Source organism: Sorex fumeus, unplaced genomic scaffold (genome assembly GCF_029834395.1).
Source record: "Sorex fumeus unplaced genomic scaffold, SorFum_2.1 ptg000115l, whole genome shotgun sequence".
Classification (NCBI taxonomy): Eukaryota; Metazoa; Chordata; class Mammalia; order Eulipotyphla; family Soricidae; genus Sorex; species Sorex fumeus.
Genome location: NW_026606172.1, coordinates 13,515,859 through 13,532,057, shown reverse-complemented (window position 1 = coordinate 13,532,057; position 16,199 = coordinate 13,515,859). Strand labels below are relative to the sequence as shown.

General features: G+C 36.9%; 1 protein-coding gene across 1 annotated transcript in view; it reads right to left on the bottom strand.

Moving 5' to 3' along the window:
* The window catches only part of ROBO1 (roundabout guidance receptor 1), an 839,320-nt gene that overhangs the window by 488,073 nt on the left and 335,048 nt on the right, over positions 1-16,199 (bottom strand). The gene's annotated exons all lie outside the window — the stretch shown is intronic.

The following is a 16,199-nucleotide window of genomic DNA, read 5'->3' as shown; positions in this document are numbered from 1 at the left end:
GACCAACAGTTTAGAGGATAATTTTTTTTTTTTGGCTTTTTGGGTCACACCCAGCGATGCACAGGGGTTACTCCTGGGTTTGCACTCAGGAATCACTCCTGGCGGTGCTCAGGGGACCATATCGGATGCTGGGAATCAAACCCGAGTGGGCTGCGTGCAATGAAAATGCCCCATCCGCTGTGCTATCACTCCAGGCCCTAGAGAATAAAAATTTTAATGCACAGTTTTTACATTAAAATTATTTAGAGGTAACTGACTAGCGCTCTAGCACTGTCCTCCTGTTCATCGATTTGCTCAACCAGGCCCAGTAATGTCTCCATTGTGTCACTTGTTGTTACTGTATTTGGCATATTGAATACATCCCGGGTAGCTTGCCAAGTTTTGCTGTGTGGACGAGATACTCTCGGTAGCTTGCCGAGCTCTCCGAGAGGAACAGAGAAATAGAACTCGGGTCGGCCTGGTCAGCCGTGTGCAAGGCAAAGGCCGTACCTGCTGTGCTAAAATTAAATATGCAATACATAACATTGCAAATATGTAATATGTTAAATATGTAATATAAAAGTGCAGAGAACTATTTAAAAGAAGGCTTCTTATTTTGTATTAAATACAAATAATATATTGTCATTTTGGTTTCAAATGAAAGTAGTGGCAGTTATGTAATTTTCAGGAAGCTAGGAAAAAACATATGCAATAACAGTTTTATTATTTATTTATTTATTTATTTACTGGAGGGAGCACACTTAGTGGTGTTCAGGGATTACTCATAGTTGGCTCAGAAGACAATATGACATGCTAGGCACCGAACCAGTATTGGCAGTGCTCAAATGCCCTACCTACAGTACCGCCTCTGGACTCCGTAGATCATATTTTAGGGGTATACTCACTAGTGATTGGGGTTTGCTCTTAGCTTTACAATCTGGTGGGGCTCAGTGGACCATAGACTGCCGGAGATCAAATCTGTGCTTACCAGACAAGAACCTTACCTGCTGTACTATAAATACTCTTAGCCCTAGGTATCCTGGTTTTAATCCTGGAGCAGTTGTTTATGCATGACAGAATAAAGTCTCATTTTCCTTCTGTAGGAAGCTAAAAAAAATCATGTTTAAGAAATGTAATTAATTATATGAACATATTACACCCACTCTGGAACATAAGCAATAGTTTCTTTCCACTATGTCTACTGATTTTGAACTTGTTACTTTAGACATAGTCAAAACAAAAATTCTTTGAATGAAGAGTAGTTAAAGAGATGACTTGAATCTTTGATACAAAGGTTATATATAAATATATATCAGGGGCTGGAGCAATAGCACAGCGGGTAGGGCGTTTGCTTTGCATGCGGCCGACCCGGGTTCAATTCCCAGCATCCCATATGGTCCCCTGAACACAGCCGGGGGTAATTCCTTAGTGCAGAATCAGGAGTAACCCCTATGCTTCGCCGGGTGTGATCCAAAAGAGCAAATATTTATATATTAATATATATATTATACATATTAATAATATATATCAATATAAACAATATAAAACAAGGCATGTCCCTTAAGCTGCAGGAAATATAAAGCACTACAGAAAAAGGTGGGGAAAAAGATACTTTCAGAGCTGGAGTGATAGTGCAGTGGAAAGGTGCTTGCTTTTCACTCACCAACCCAGTCTCAATCCCGGGCATCACATATGGTCCTCCTGACCCTTCCAGGAATGATCCCTCAACATAGAGCCAAGAGCAGGCCCCGAGCACTGACAGGTGTGACTCAAAAACAAAACAAAAAAGATATTTCTAAACCTTTGATAATTTTCATTATTACAATGGTGAAAAGTGAAACATCAACTTTTAAAATAATTGAAACCAATAACATATTTAACTTTTTCTTTGAAAGGGGGTTGTGAATATAAATAATGATCTCTTGTCATTAGTTTCAAAATTTCAATTGTATTAATTCAACTTCACACAAGCTTTTTTTTAGGTTAAATTCTGGTTTGCAGTATAGATTGAACATTTAATTCTTGAACCCAGCTGTAGAAAGCAAATCATTTCACAACGCTTTTTCAGCATGCCTGATTTGGGGGGGGGGGGGTAAACTCTAAATAATAATGGTGCATCTTTTATCGAAACAATGAATCTAGTAAAAGTAGATAGAGTGTTAAATAGAATTCATCTGCCTCACAGGCACTGGGAGGGGTGGGAGGTGGGGTTTTATTGGTTTTTTTTGTGGTAAAAAAAAGTATTGGTAAAGGGAAATGTGTTTGATATTTGTATGACTGAGACCTAAACCTGAAAGCTTTGTAACTTTTCCCACAGTGATTCAATAAATAAATAAATTATAAAAAAAAGAAATAAAAGACAGGACAAACTCCTTAGAATGACATTGAGTTTGGCATTCATTTATGTGCCTTTGGTTAATCTACCAGATTAAGGAAGGGAGGTTTACTCCAATTTTACTAAGGGATTTTACACATTTTCAAAAATGAATTAATATCTCATTTATATTGAATGTGCTATATATTATTAGCTTTTTCAATATTCAATTGTTTTAGGAAAAAAATGCATGGTATTTTTATAGACCTATTCAGATTTTCCCCTTTAAATAAACTTAATACTCTACACTCTTACTAAATTTTACAGTTGCAGGGTTTACCTATTTCATGTGAACTCTCAATATATTAACAAAATATTTTATAAAATAGTTTTATGAATTGCAGGGGAGACAGGATTATTACCCTAATGAGACCCAAGTACAAAATAAAAGTGGAATATATTTTAGATACCAAATTTGTAAACTTAACTGAGAGAAGAAATCATATTACATTGCATTAAATGATTTTAATTGCTTAATTTTCAGTTAATATTATATAGCAATCGATCATCACAATTGGCTTTCATTCGTTTATTTTATCATGATTGCATCTGCCATTATTCTAAGTTTTCTTGTAATATGAAGTAAATTTATTTTGTGCTTACCAAGGGGCAGGCTGGAAGGTGGGATGAGGAATGGGGACATTGGTAGAGGGAGGGTCACACTGGCAATGGGATTGGTGTTGGAATACTGCTTGCCTGAAACAACTGTATTATGAATAACTTTGTAGGTTGTGGTATTTTAATAAAAATAAAATTTAAGGAGTCAAATGAGACCCTTTCTTACTCCTTTTTTTTCTCCTTATTTTGGGTCACACCTGGCAATGCACAGGTGTTACTCCTGGCTCTGCACTCAGGAGTTACTCATGGTAGTGTTCAAAAATACACGATGTTGGGGACTGAATCTAAGTCAGCCACTTGGAAGGTGAACACCTTACCCACTGTACTAGCGCTCCTGCCCCCTCACTTCTGGCCATTTCTATCTCTCCCACAAAGTAAAGAGAAATTGAACAAAGGATAAAAAATGTCCTAAGAAAATACGGTTTTTGCTCTCTCCTTCTGCCGTCTAGCGTGTACACACACACACACACACACACACACACACACACACACACACACACACATACATACAATGAGGCTCTGCCTCATTGCAGAGAAAGATGGCAAAAGCCCTCTGCACTGCATGCTTGTGAAAAAGCAGGTTCTCTTCCATGTGAACATTCATGTTCCCCGTGACTTGGAGAAATAAACCTGTGAACTCTGCCTCATAATTCATCTTGCCTCAGGAGCCAGAACCCATGTGCCTACTTAGATATTTGTCTCTCTGACATACCCAGATTTCTGACTAAGAGAAACTGTAAAATAATAAATATCTGTTAGTTAAACTTTGGGGTGATTTCTTATGTGGCAATAGATAGCCAAGCCCGATTTGGATAGTTGAAAGTTGGGTGTTGCCTTATGATAATAGAATAAATATTAGAATTTGATAATAGAATATAATAATATCGTAAGGCACTTATAAATGTCAACATGACTTTAGAACTGGCTGGAGGTGGAAACTGGAAGAATATTGAACATTTAAATTTCCTTCAGTTAGTAGTAGTGACGTCAACTCAGGATATTTTTAAAGATGCTTAAAAGAGACTGGAAAATATGTCATTGAGGGCCAGAGTGATAGTAGGTAGGGCACTTGTCTTAAATGTGGCCATCCTGGGTTCAATCGCCAGCATCTCCTATGATCCTCTGAGTGCACTAAGAATGAATCCTGAGCACAGAGTCAGGAGTAACCCCTAAGTACTTCCAGGTGTGGCCTAAAACCAAAAGAAGAAAAAAATATGTCACTGAAAATTGGAGGCAGGCAGACCTCAGGTATATAAGCAAACTAGCAACACTCTAACGTGTCTGGTGAACTGAATGACTATTATAAGATTTCAAGTCGTGTTGAAAGTTTGCTTTTTTTCTCCTTGATGCTTATGATAAAAATTTGAAAATACATATTCTGAAAGAAAAGCTGATTTTCAATAAAGATGCCAGTGAGACAGAGAGATAGCATAGGGTAATTAAAGCACTTGCCTTGCATCCTACTGACCCAGCATGATCTCTGGCTCTGCATGTGGTTACTGGAACACAGTCAGGATCACTCCTGAGCACAGATCCAAGAACTGTCTCTGGCCATGACCTGGTATGGGTCTATTATGCCCCGTCAAAAAAAGGTGACCTGACTTAAAGAGGTCTCAGCATCTCATGATGATAAACAATATTGAAATAAAGAAGTAACTTCTACATAAAGATCAGAGCCCAAGGTATTGCTAGAAAATGTGACCTTTCGGTAGATACTCTAGATATAAGAGGTGGAGATTATCCAGCCCATGAAATCATGTGGTCTGGTCCAGGGATACGATGAAATAGATTTTAGATGCATCAACCTGTGTTGCATGACCCACAAATGATGTTCTAAATAATATTCTAAATGGCCTTTCTCAAAAACTCCTCAGCCCTGAAGAGAAATCTTATTTCTAAACATTATCTTTACGTCTGCCTCTAATATTTAACTCATCCCTGACTTCATGTGCATCTCATGACAAGGTTGTTTTAAATTCCACATTGCTGATACTATTTGATAAACTTGGTGTTCTCATCTTGTTCTTATTCTTCACTTTTGCAATTAAGCCCCTCATTTTTATGACCAGCTCTTTATAATATTCCCCATTTCATTCTGTGGTAGTGATCTATTTACTTTCTGTTATTTCTCCTTCTGAATGAAAATATTTCTACTTGTTCTCAACTATTGACTTTTAAAACTAGACTCTGGAAATCCCCCCCCTCCAGTGTAGTACACCATCAATATCAATTCAAGTAAATAACATCTATTTATCATCTCTTCTTTCTAACTTACTTCCTAGAATGCCCCAATATTTTCCTGCCTCCAGCTAGAGTCGCAATCTGTTACCCTCTGCTTCCCAGATTAATGTTTTTCATTTGTGGGCCACACCTGACGTGCTTGGGGGGTTTCGCTTGCTGGTACATAGGGGATTATGTGGTTCCAGGGACAGAATCCACATATTCCACATGCAATGCATGCATTGTAGCACTTTGATCTACCTCCCTATTCTCCCCACACTCTGACAGATTGTCCTTTACTGTTCCCTTCTCAGCTCATGTCATTCCTCTCCTTTACATTTCAGTTTCATTTATAATAATGATGTACTTGCATAAGTTTTAAAACTCTTGCCTCGGGGCTGGAGTGATAGCACAGCGGGTAGAAAGTTTGCCTTGCTCAGGGCCACAGGGGTTCAGTTCCCAGCATTCCACATGGTCCCCTGAGCACCGCCAGGAGTAATTCCTGAGTGCAGAGCCAGGAGTAACCCCTGTGCATCGCTGGGTGTGAGCCAAAAGGCAAAAATTTAAAATAAAACTCTTGCCTCCTCCACTTCCTTTTTCTTTCCACTCCTCTTCACACTCCTCCACCTCTTCCTCTTCCTCCTTCGGTAAGAGTCAACTTCTAGATAAATATTACTCTTCCCCACTTCCCATGAGTCATATTTCCTGCTGCAAGGAGGTGGTTTATTGAGATCCCCAGGTTTGGGGTTGTTTCTCTTTCACTGAATTTGCAACAATGTGCTTTCCATGAGCAGATCTCCACTAAAGTCCAGGACAGTGGCAATACTAACACAAGACTACTATTAGAGAAAAAATTCATCTTGTCTAAATTTTTTTTTATAATTTTGCTGGAGGTTCTCCTCACATCTTCTAATACCTTCCTCTTTTACTTCTGCAGATAATCTCTTGTAAATCTGATTGGCCTTGCCATTTCTATCTCATGGGTCTTTGAACTAACATTTTTAGCATCCACGCAGCAGAATGTTACTAGGGAACAATAAACAATCGTGATTACTGCTCTAATGTTAAATTTATGACCATTAATTTTTAACTGTCTTATTCACTCTTTCTATGACCAAACTCCACAATCTCCTCCTTCTAATATCATACTCTAAAATACTTTGATGTTTTTACCTATCATGTATACTTGACTTTCTTTGTTCTATCCTGGGTGTCTCCTTTATGTCTCTTATATGTTCATTATTGATTTACTAAATGTTGCAAATCACCAAGGTTTGCAACTTGGTTGTACAGCTCTAGGAATTTTGATTTTGTCCTTCATTTGATCTGTTTTTCACATTAATAGCTTGAGTGATTCATTAAAAAAATGATTTTGCAATTTCCCTGACTCCTCCCCCCAAATGACTTATTTAAAATAAAAAGCCAGGCTTATTGCAAAATACCTCACCTTATTTACAACTCCTGTTCTGATCTGATATTCAGTTCTCTACTCTCCTACTACTTACTCATACTCGTCTCTTTGCTTTCATCAAAACAAAATGCATTTTTCCACTTTAAGAGTGAACCTAAAAAAGAGAATAGATGTCCTAATTATGAGGAAAGGGGCACATTCCAAACTTTCTATTATCACTTAGAGACTATATGACAAATTGGAAACTTGACGAGCTCTCATTTGGCAGATACTCTCCTCATAGGACATTTGACTAATCCACTGCAAATTACTATGTAGAAGCTAGATAATCTGAATTAAATCTAAGAAATAGCTAAAAAATATGTTTTCAATTCTATTGACCTGGGTCTGTTACTGCAGTACCGAGTTGTTTTAATTGATAGTGCTTTGTAGTATAATTTGAAGAGAAGGAAATCTGCTTATCTTGCCCTTCCTCTCCACTAGCCCCAACCAGGAGTTTTGTAGATCCAAATTATTTTATGAGTTTTTGTCCTATTTCGGTGAAAAATAAGGGGGTTTCACTAGAGACAGATTTGAGAACCTATAACAGAAACCACACTTCTATGGCTAGCTAATTTATGACAAAGGGCTTACAATGAAGTAAAGAGAATCTTAGATAAATTGTGTTGGAAAATCAGATAGGTGCATTCAAAGGAATAAAACTAGATGACTGTGTAGTATCATGAATCAAATTTAGTGTATGTATTTAAAATGGACTTGATTTGGGTCTAAAACACGAAAGCATGAAAACAAAGAAAAATAAAACACACAGGAGATAAACTCCTTGTAATTGGTTTAGGAATGTGTTTGTCAATCTCATGCCAACAGCAGAAAAAAACAAATGCAAACACAAATGTATAGGAATGTGCCAAACCAAAAATATTCTTCACTTCAAAAGAAACTCATAAAGAATTTTACTGAATGGAAAAATATATTAATACATTCTCTATCTGATAAGGGGTTTATGTCAAAAATTATGAACTTTAAACCTCAACAAAGTAAACAATTAAAAGGGGGCAGAGTATCTAGACACTTCTAGAAAGAAAACCTACATATGGACAATAGGCATAGGAAAACATATTCATTTTTCATTGTTAGGAAAATGCAACTAAAAATAAGGATTTATAATATATGAGGATGCAATTCTCTAAAAAGAAAAAGTGAAAGCATTGGAAAGGATGTAGAAAGAAAGACACTCTGTATACATTTGGCAGAAATGTGAATTGGTGCAGCAATTATGAAAGAAATGTGCAATTTTCACAGGAAGTTTAAAAAAAAGTCAAATTCTATGTGATCCATTTATCCTACTTCTAGGTATTTATTCTTGAATACAAACATGAAAATTTGAAGATATATTTGCACTCCTGTGTTTACTGGAGCACTATTTACAAAAACCAAGCACTGGAAACAACCTAAGTACCTAAATATGGGTGAATGGATTAAGATATAGTATATCTAATGGAATACTACTCAGTTCTAAACATGACAGAACCTTTACAATTGCAACAAAATAGGTGAATCCAGAAGGCATTATGATTAGTGAAATAAGACTGAGGGAGAGAAACAAACACCACTACTTCATTCATACATGGACCAAATGTTAGAAAAAAAGGATAAACTAAATATTTTTGGACCATCCATCTAATACTAATTAGATATGTGGATATAACTCTAGAGTGAATGATAGATTTGGATTTTCAGTGGTGAATTTAATGTAGCTGATTGAGCTGAACTGGATCAATAATTGTTTTTATTTATTTATTTATTCATTTGCCACACAGTGCAGTGTTAGAGGAACTCTGTGCTCAGTGATCACTTGTGTCAGCATTCAGGGGAATATAAGGTTCTGGATTGAACATGGGTCAGCTGTGTTCAAGGCATTGCACAAACTGCTGTATTTTGTCTCTGGCCCCAGTAATTTTCTTTCTAGTGATGGACACAAAAGTTATGGAATGACAGTTTAAGATTTGAAAAATAAAGAAGAGTAGTTTCAAGATAAAACAAGCTATTTTGAAATAAAATTAGGACAAAATTTGAATAAAGCCACCAAATAATCCTTTAAAAGAGACAATGAATAGTTTTTTTTTTCTTTTTGGGTCACACCGGTGATTCTCAGGGGTTATTCCTGGCTCTGCACTCAGAAATTATCCCTAACAGTGCTCAGGGGAACATATGGGATGCTGGGAATCAAACCCGGGTCAGCTGTGTGCAAGGAAAACGCCTTCCCCCATGTGCTATCACTCCAGCCCCGATAATGAATAGATTTTTGTGTGTAATATAGAAAATAAATGAATACTTATGGCATATAATCTTTTTATTTCTCATATTCTTCAGAACCAAAATATCCAGTATGATGAAGTATAAAGATAGAGAAGTACCAAGAAAAGCCTGAATGTATCTGCTTTGACTACTGAGAAGGCTTAAAAAATACCAATAAACTTTCATAATAAGAGGATGCTGTTCTGAAATATCTTCTCCCATGAAAGGAAGGAAAGACTCCTTAGAAACACTGCTGACACTGGAACTAGGGCTTGGAGTGTTCAGTGTGTATACTGGACTTATAACAGTTACTAAAAAAGTCAAGATTTAAAGAACCAGTTTGGAAAGACTCTTATTAACCAAACATGAGGCAATTCAATTTTCTTTTGATGAGGAAAAGATTTACAATGCACTTGTACTAATCAAATGTGTTTAACTTTATAAAATAATATTTATATTTAAAAATTCTAGTTGTTCACCTAGGAAACTGAAAGCCATTCTGAGGAACGCCTGTAAGCCATTCATAATCTTTGAAACTACTTAGAAAACAGGAAAGAATTTACTATGGTTCTTGTTTTCTCAGTACAAACCATAACATTGAGTAACCAGATGATATATGATAATAGATATATTTTGAAATTAATAAAAATGAAAACAATTTAATTTGGGGGAGGGAGTCCACACCAAGTGGCGCTCAGGAAATAGTTCTGGCTCTGTGATCAGGGATCACTCCTGGTAGTACTCAGAGGACTAAATGCAGTGATGGAAATTGAACCTGGAATGGCCTTAATCTCCATACTATTTCTGGCTCCAAATGACTTAATTTTAGTAGTAAATATTATCATTTTTTAATTCCTAGGAAATTAATAGAGTGAAAAACAGAGATTTTCCATCTTGTTTTAGGATTTTAGATTTACCAATTGGTTTAAATTTGAGCTTTATTAATATACTAGATCTTGCTGCCATTTTGCTGAAAATACAGAGTTAAGAGGAATGTTTTAAACAATACAGAAAAGGGGCTGGAGCAATAGCACAGCAGATGGGGGTTTGACTTGCACGCGACCAACCCAGGTTCGATTCCCAGCATCTCATATGGCTCCCCCGAGCACCGCCAGGAGTAATTCCTGAGTTCATGAGCCAGGAGTAACCCTTGTGCATTGCGGGGTGTGACCCAAAAAGCAAAAAAAAAAAAAAAAGAAAAAAGAAAACCCAAAAAGTAAACAATACAGAAAAGTCTACAAGTTAAATATCTGAATGCCTCACTAAATAGCTTTGTTTTTTTTTATGTGTGTTTGAGTCATACTTGGCTGTGCTCAGTATTCACTTGTGGCTCTGTGTTCAGTGATCACTCTTGGAGGGGACTGGGAGCCATACGATGTGGGAATGAAACCCCCGTTAATCAATCGCAAGTCTGCCCTTACCCACCGTACTCTCTCTGCCCCAACTAGGTACATTGTAAGGAGAGATGAAAGGAAAACATATCGTGTGCACTTAAATATTTTTTTAAAAAAAGTAACACAAAGCTAAAGATACTTAGAGGCTGACAAAAAAAATCAGAAAAGTGACTATCGTAAATGCCAGAACAGGCGTAATTTTGACTAGAATGAGAGATTTAGGCTTGAATGGGATGTAGGCATGGACGGGATGCGTATGGAGCATCTTTGAATGTTGATGGCAAAGTGTAATTTCTTTATGTTCTTTTAATTATTCACTAAACTATGAATTTGTGTTTTTTTATTGTCCTCTATATTTGCATTTTACAAGAATAGGTCAAAATATCACTTTGCTATTTTTGATTTTAGCTTTGTTTATTTATTATTTTTGGTCACACTCAGCAGTACTCAGGATTTCCTCCTGGGTGTGTGCTCAGGGGTCACTCCTCTCTGTGTTCAGGGGATTCTTTATGCAGGGATCCACCCAGGGTTGGCCATATGCAAGACAAATTCTTTAATCCCTCAACTGTCATTCCAATTCTAGTAATACTTTTAGGAAAAAAATTTAAAGAGAAAGTGGACAACTTGAAATTTTGGCAACTTGAAAATTCTCATTGCCATGGTATTAAAATATAAATGTGAACACTATAAAAATATAAATGTGAACACTACAAATCAATTACTAAGTAGGTCTTTTTCAAGTTTTCTCAAAATAAACTGTGACACCAAATCTGGTTTTATCAGTGAAAAATAGAGTCAGGAAGTGTTCACTCACTATTCTCTTTTTCTTTGCTCCTTCTACCATAATAATGAGTTCTGGGAAGATAACTTGAAACTTACAGATTACATTAAAAGAAATATCATTCAAGAAGATATAATGCACAGACAATGTTTTAAAGGAAACCCTAGCATGCTTAGAAAACCTATAATCATTCTCAGCAGATAATTGATTATTTGGCTGAACTACATTTAAAGGAGAAACTTTGCTCCAAAGTTGGATGAATAAAGGTATAATTAAGCATGATAAAGCACAGTAAGCAGTAAAGGGGCAAGAATTACTCTATTTGTGACATGCTTCTCTCAGAGATGTCACCGAAACTTTCACACAGAGGCTCAAATTGATAAACAAGGGAAAACCAGCCCAAACTAGAGTTCATTTGTCATGATTTAAAAAGTAATAGCAATTTGTTGTCAACATTTTAAAAAATAAATGCACTGAGAAATATAAGAGCGCTGTATTATGTGTGAAAATATGTAGCCAACGTTGGCTTGCATTTCTTCTTCTAACAATTGGTTAAATTCAATTGTGGCTCCACTATTTAGATGGTTTCTGTTTTATGAAGCTTGCCACATTGATTTTGCTTTTTTATTTTAGACTTTGTCAGTTTCACTCAGTTATGGTTCTGTCTGGCTCCTGTAAATATTTAAAGTATAAGGATACAGATTTGAAACATATTTCTTAGTTCAGTTGTACATTATAAAAAAATTTGTTTGAGGGGCCACACCCAGTGGTGCTCAGGGTTTAACTCTTGCTCTACACTCAGGAATCACTCCTGGCGGTCTTGGGGAACCATATGAGGTGCCAGGGTTCTACCCTGGATCAGCCCTGTGCGAGGCAAATGCCCTACCTGCTGTACTATCACTTCGGCCCATTTGTTGCTAATTATTATTGATTTAGGACACAGGATACATTTTTATGTGCTGCTTATCCATTTGCAGACAGTTCCTTAAAAGCAGAATTAAAAAACAAAGTTAAAAACTTAATCTATATTTCATTAATTATATTGCTGACTTTTCCTTGTTCCTGTTTCTAAAAATAAAATCCTGCACTTATTACAGCGTTGGAGCGATAGTATAGTGGGTGGGGTATTTGCTTGCACAAGGCCGACCTAGGTTTGATCTTGGCAACCCTTGTGGTCCCCAGAGCTCTCCAGGAGCAATCTTTGAGCACAGAGTCAGGAGTAAGCCTTGAGCACTTTGGGATGTGACCCAATCCCCCAGAACAAAACAAAACAATTTGGGGCAGGAGAGATAGTATAGTTGGTAGGGTGTTTGCCTTGCACGCCGCTGACCTGGGTTTAATCCTAGGTATCCCATATGGTCCTGAGCCTGCTAGGAGTGATTTCTTAGTGTAGACCCAGGAGTAACCTCTGTACATCATTGGATATGATCCCCAAACCAAAAATAAGCAAACAAAAAACCCAGAAGTTATTATAGGAACATGGGGCTGGAGGATAGCACAACTTGTAGGGTGTTTATCTTGCACCCAGCCAACATGGCCGACCCGAGTTCGATTCCTCTGCCCCTCTCAGAGAGCCCGGCAAGCTACCTAGAGTATCGTGTCTGCATGGCAAAGCCTGGCAAGCTACCCGTGATGTATTCAATATTCCAAACATAGTGACAATGGTCACAATGAAGACGTGACTGGGCCCACTCGAGAAAATCAATGAACAACGGGAGGATGGTGACAGTGATTATACATAGTTATTGAAATTAACTATCTGCTTTAGATATTTGTTAATCTAATATCTGTATCTCTATAGATGTATATATGTGTCTATATGTACATATCCTGGTTATTATAGTGCTAGAGTGATAGTATAGTGGGTAGGGTGTTTGTCTTGCATGAAGCTGATCTGGGTTTGATCCTGGCACCCCATATGATCCCTTGAGCTCTTCAGGAGTGATTTCTGTGTGTATGTAGATACACAAATAAATATATATATACATATATATTACAGCAACATATGAATTTTTGTAAAGAAGAAAACTAATGAAAAATGAATGATAGGTTAGTTGTTTAGATAATACGTTTAGATTATTATGTATACATTGTAAGTGTACTAAAGTCTGACAAAATAATGAGTCTAGAATTTTGAAATCTAAATAATCTCTCTGGAATAACTTGGCAGCAAGGTGATATTTATATTCTTAAAAAAATCTGACTACTAGTTTCATTTGTTCTCTTTTAAAAAGATTTTGTCATGTAGTATCTCAAGCATATCCAAAATTATGAATTTGAAGCAAATAGTATAATGAATTCTCCAGTTCTTACCAGATTCAATAATTATTGACATCTGAATCCAATTAGTTTTAATGTAATTTAAACCTACTAATGTTTATATTCATAGTGCCTGCTATTTGATTTAAAGCAAAGCTGAAGAAATTAATGTATAAGATACCAGAAAACATTATACATTATTTTCCTTCGTGAGTTTTAAATTTCTTCGTTGCATGAGCCAATAAAGCCTGGAGAGGCTGGATCAGAGCAGTGTGGCTGAGACTTAGATCTGTGGGAGATCTCTAAATGTGTATGTGAGCTTTCAAGAATAACAACAAATGAAATCTTAAAACCCTAGTTTCCGGACCTCTGCAGTTACATTTTTCCAATTATCTAGCAATAGCTTCTTTAGGACCATACCACAGGGAGCCCTTCATCTACCATGCAAACTTTGATAAGGGATGTGAGTATAGACTCTTCTGAAAGAATATAATCAATATTCAGGCAGAACATAGAGTTAAAAAATATATGATCTCATTTCATGTTACTGCTCTCTGGGAGAGCACTATAAAAAGAAGAACAAAGAGTATAGTCCTTAGCATTCAAAAACATAGTTTTCTTTGTGTAGTCTGAGCACATTTATGGTTTTAATATTTTTCAAAGAGAGATAGTTAAAAAAAGACAGTGAATGTGTTTGCTCCTTGGTTAGATTGTGATTCTACTCAACAAAGGTCTGCTGCAAGTGTCATTGTGCAATATAGCTCTCCTTTCTAAAGCAGGACAATATAGACATACATGGGAACAATGAGCAGAGGGGAAAGCCAATATTTCTCTTCCCTAAAATAGATGCAAAAGAGTTGTCTGATATTGAATAGAAAAGAACATGTAATTATAGGAGCGGTCTGTGTAGACACATACTTTAGTGATGAAAACAGTTTAGCAGGATAAAAAACATACTGATGTTATCCAGCTCAATATTATTTTATTTTAAGTTTACCTTAAAGAAAAGTATTATTTGTGCAGTGTACTCATTATCACTGAGTCTACTAGCCTAAGTCTACTTGGGATAAGGCCCAAGCTGTTCTGTCCCAATTATGTTGTATCATTTGTAAAATATTATAGAAATGAATGCTTGGAAAGTACCTTAATACACATATTTTAAATCTAATGAACAACATAGTATCAAGGGTAAGCTCTTTCTGTGAACTGTGGTTACTGGACAGCGAAGATGAAGTGAATTGGGGGAGGGGGACATGGCCTGTGGTGGCAGAGTTTGTCACATTAGTGGAAGTTGTGATGTACTTATAGATACTTTGAAGAGTCAAGGAGTTGTAGCCATAAAACACACAGTTGTCTAAGTTAGACTATCTAAATAAAAACCCAAAACCAAAACACAAAAAGCCATAAAAATTTGGCCAAAGAAAACCAAGTAGAATCAAGTTTTCATGAACATGTTCTGAATAGTTAACCTAGTCTCATTGTTTGGATACTTATTTTGATTAGTTTATTGCTTTATTATATTGTAGCACTATAGCACCATTTTCCCGTTGTTCATCGATTTGCTCGAGTGGGCCCAGTAATGTCTCCATTATGAGACTTGTTGTTGTTGTGTTTGGCATATCAGCTTTCCAGGCTTTGCCATGTGGGTGAGATACTCTCGGAAGCTTGCCAGCTATCCGAGAGGGGCGGAGGAATCAAACTCAGGTTGACCGTGTGCAAGGCGAATGTCCTACCGCTGTGCTATTGCTCAATAGCTTTTTATTAACAATGCTGTGATATTTGGACATAATTTATTCAAAGTGTAAACTCTGTAATAAACTACTTTCCTTTTGCTTAAAAAATGAAAACAAGGCCAATACAATCAATGGTTAGTGGCAGAAGTCACTCAGTAGTTATTTGGATTTATGTAAGTAATAAAACTTCTTTGTATCTTAGTTTCCTATGTATAAAAATTGATAATAATAATAACTCTCTAAGTTGGTTATTGCAAGCAATAGAAAAATTTATACTGATAAAGTGATTAGAATTAGGGTGCTGTGCCACTGCAGGTCAACCTTTACGTGAAGGGCAAGGGCATCAGCAATCTGAAGGTGCTTTCAGGCTTCCTGATACCTCAAAATTGTCGCTGTGTCTTTGGCAGGACTCCAACACCTCGGTATCAAGTTTCTTGAGAAATTGAATGGCCAAAAGTTAGGTGTTTGGGAACCACACAACAAACCACCTCTAGTTCAGCTATACAAGCTCATTTACTGACTGTGCTTCAGAAACCCATGAAAAAAAAATCTCCAAAGAGATCAAAAACTAAAGTTATTCTTGGACCTGTGGAAGGCTGAACAGAATGAAATAAATCAAATGGGGTCAGGTCAGCCTGGTACCCACCTAAGCAGAGTGCAGGAAGCCACTTGCTCCCACAATTCAAAATCCCTGCCTTGCCCCTAGCCAGACCCCACTGTCTCAGGACGAACCTCACTGAATTATAATCTGCTGAAAATTCAGGTATGCAGGTTTTGTGACTGAAATCTCCAGGCCTCCTCAGGGTTGGAATGGGCTACCTCCCCCACCTCCCTGTATTTTCGGAAGCCTCAGCAGTCATATCCACACTCCAAACTTGCCACTCAGTTGTAAAAGCTACTCCAGCCTTACTTTTCCAATAAAAATGTACTGAACACCCTGAACAAACACGATGGCGTCTTAGTACCTGTACTGCAAATCATAATGCACAAAAGGAGAGAAAAAGAAGAAAATTGCCAGGTATAGAGGCAGGCTGGATGATCAGGAGTGGAGTTGGGGGATTGTGGGAAGGAAAAGGAGACATTGGTGATGGGAAATATACACTGGAAGAGAGATAGGTGTTGGATCATTGTA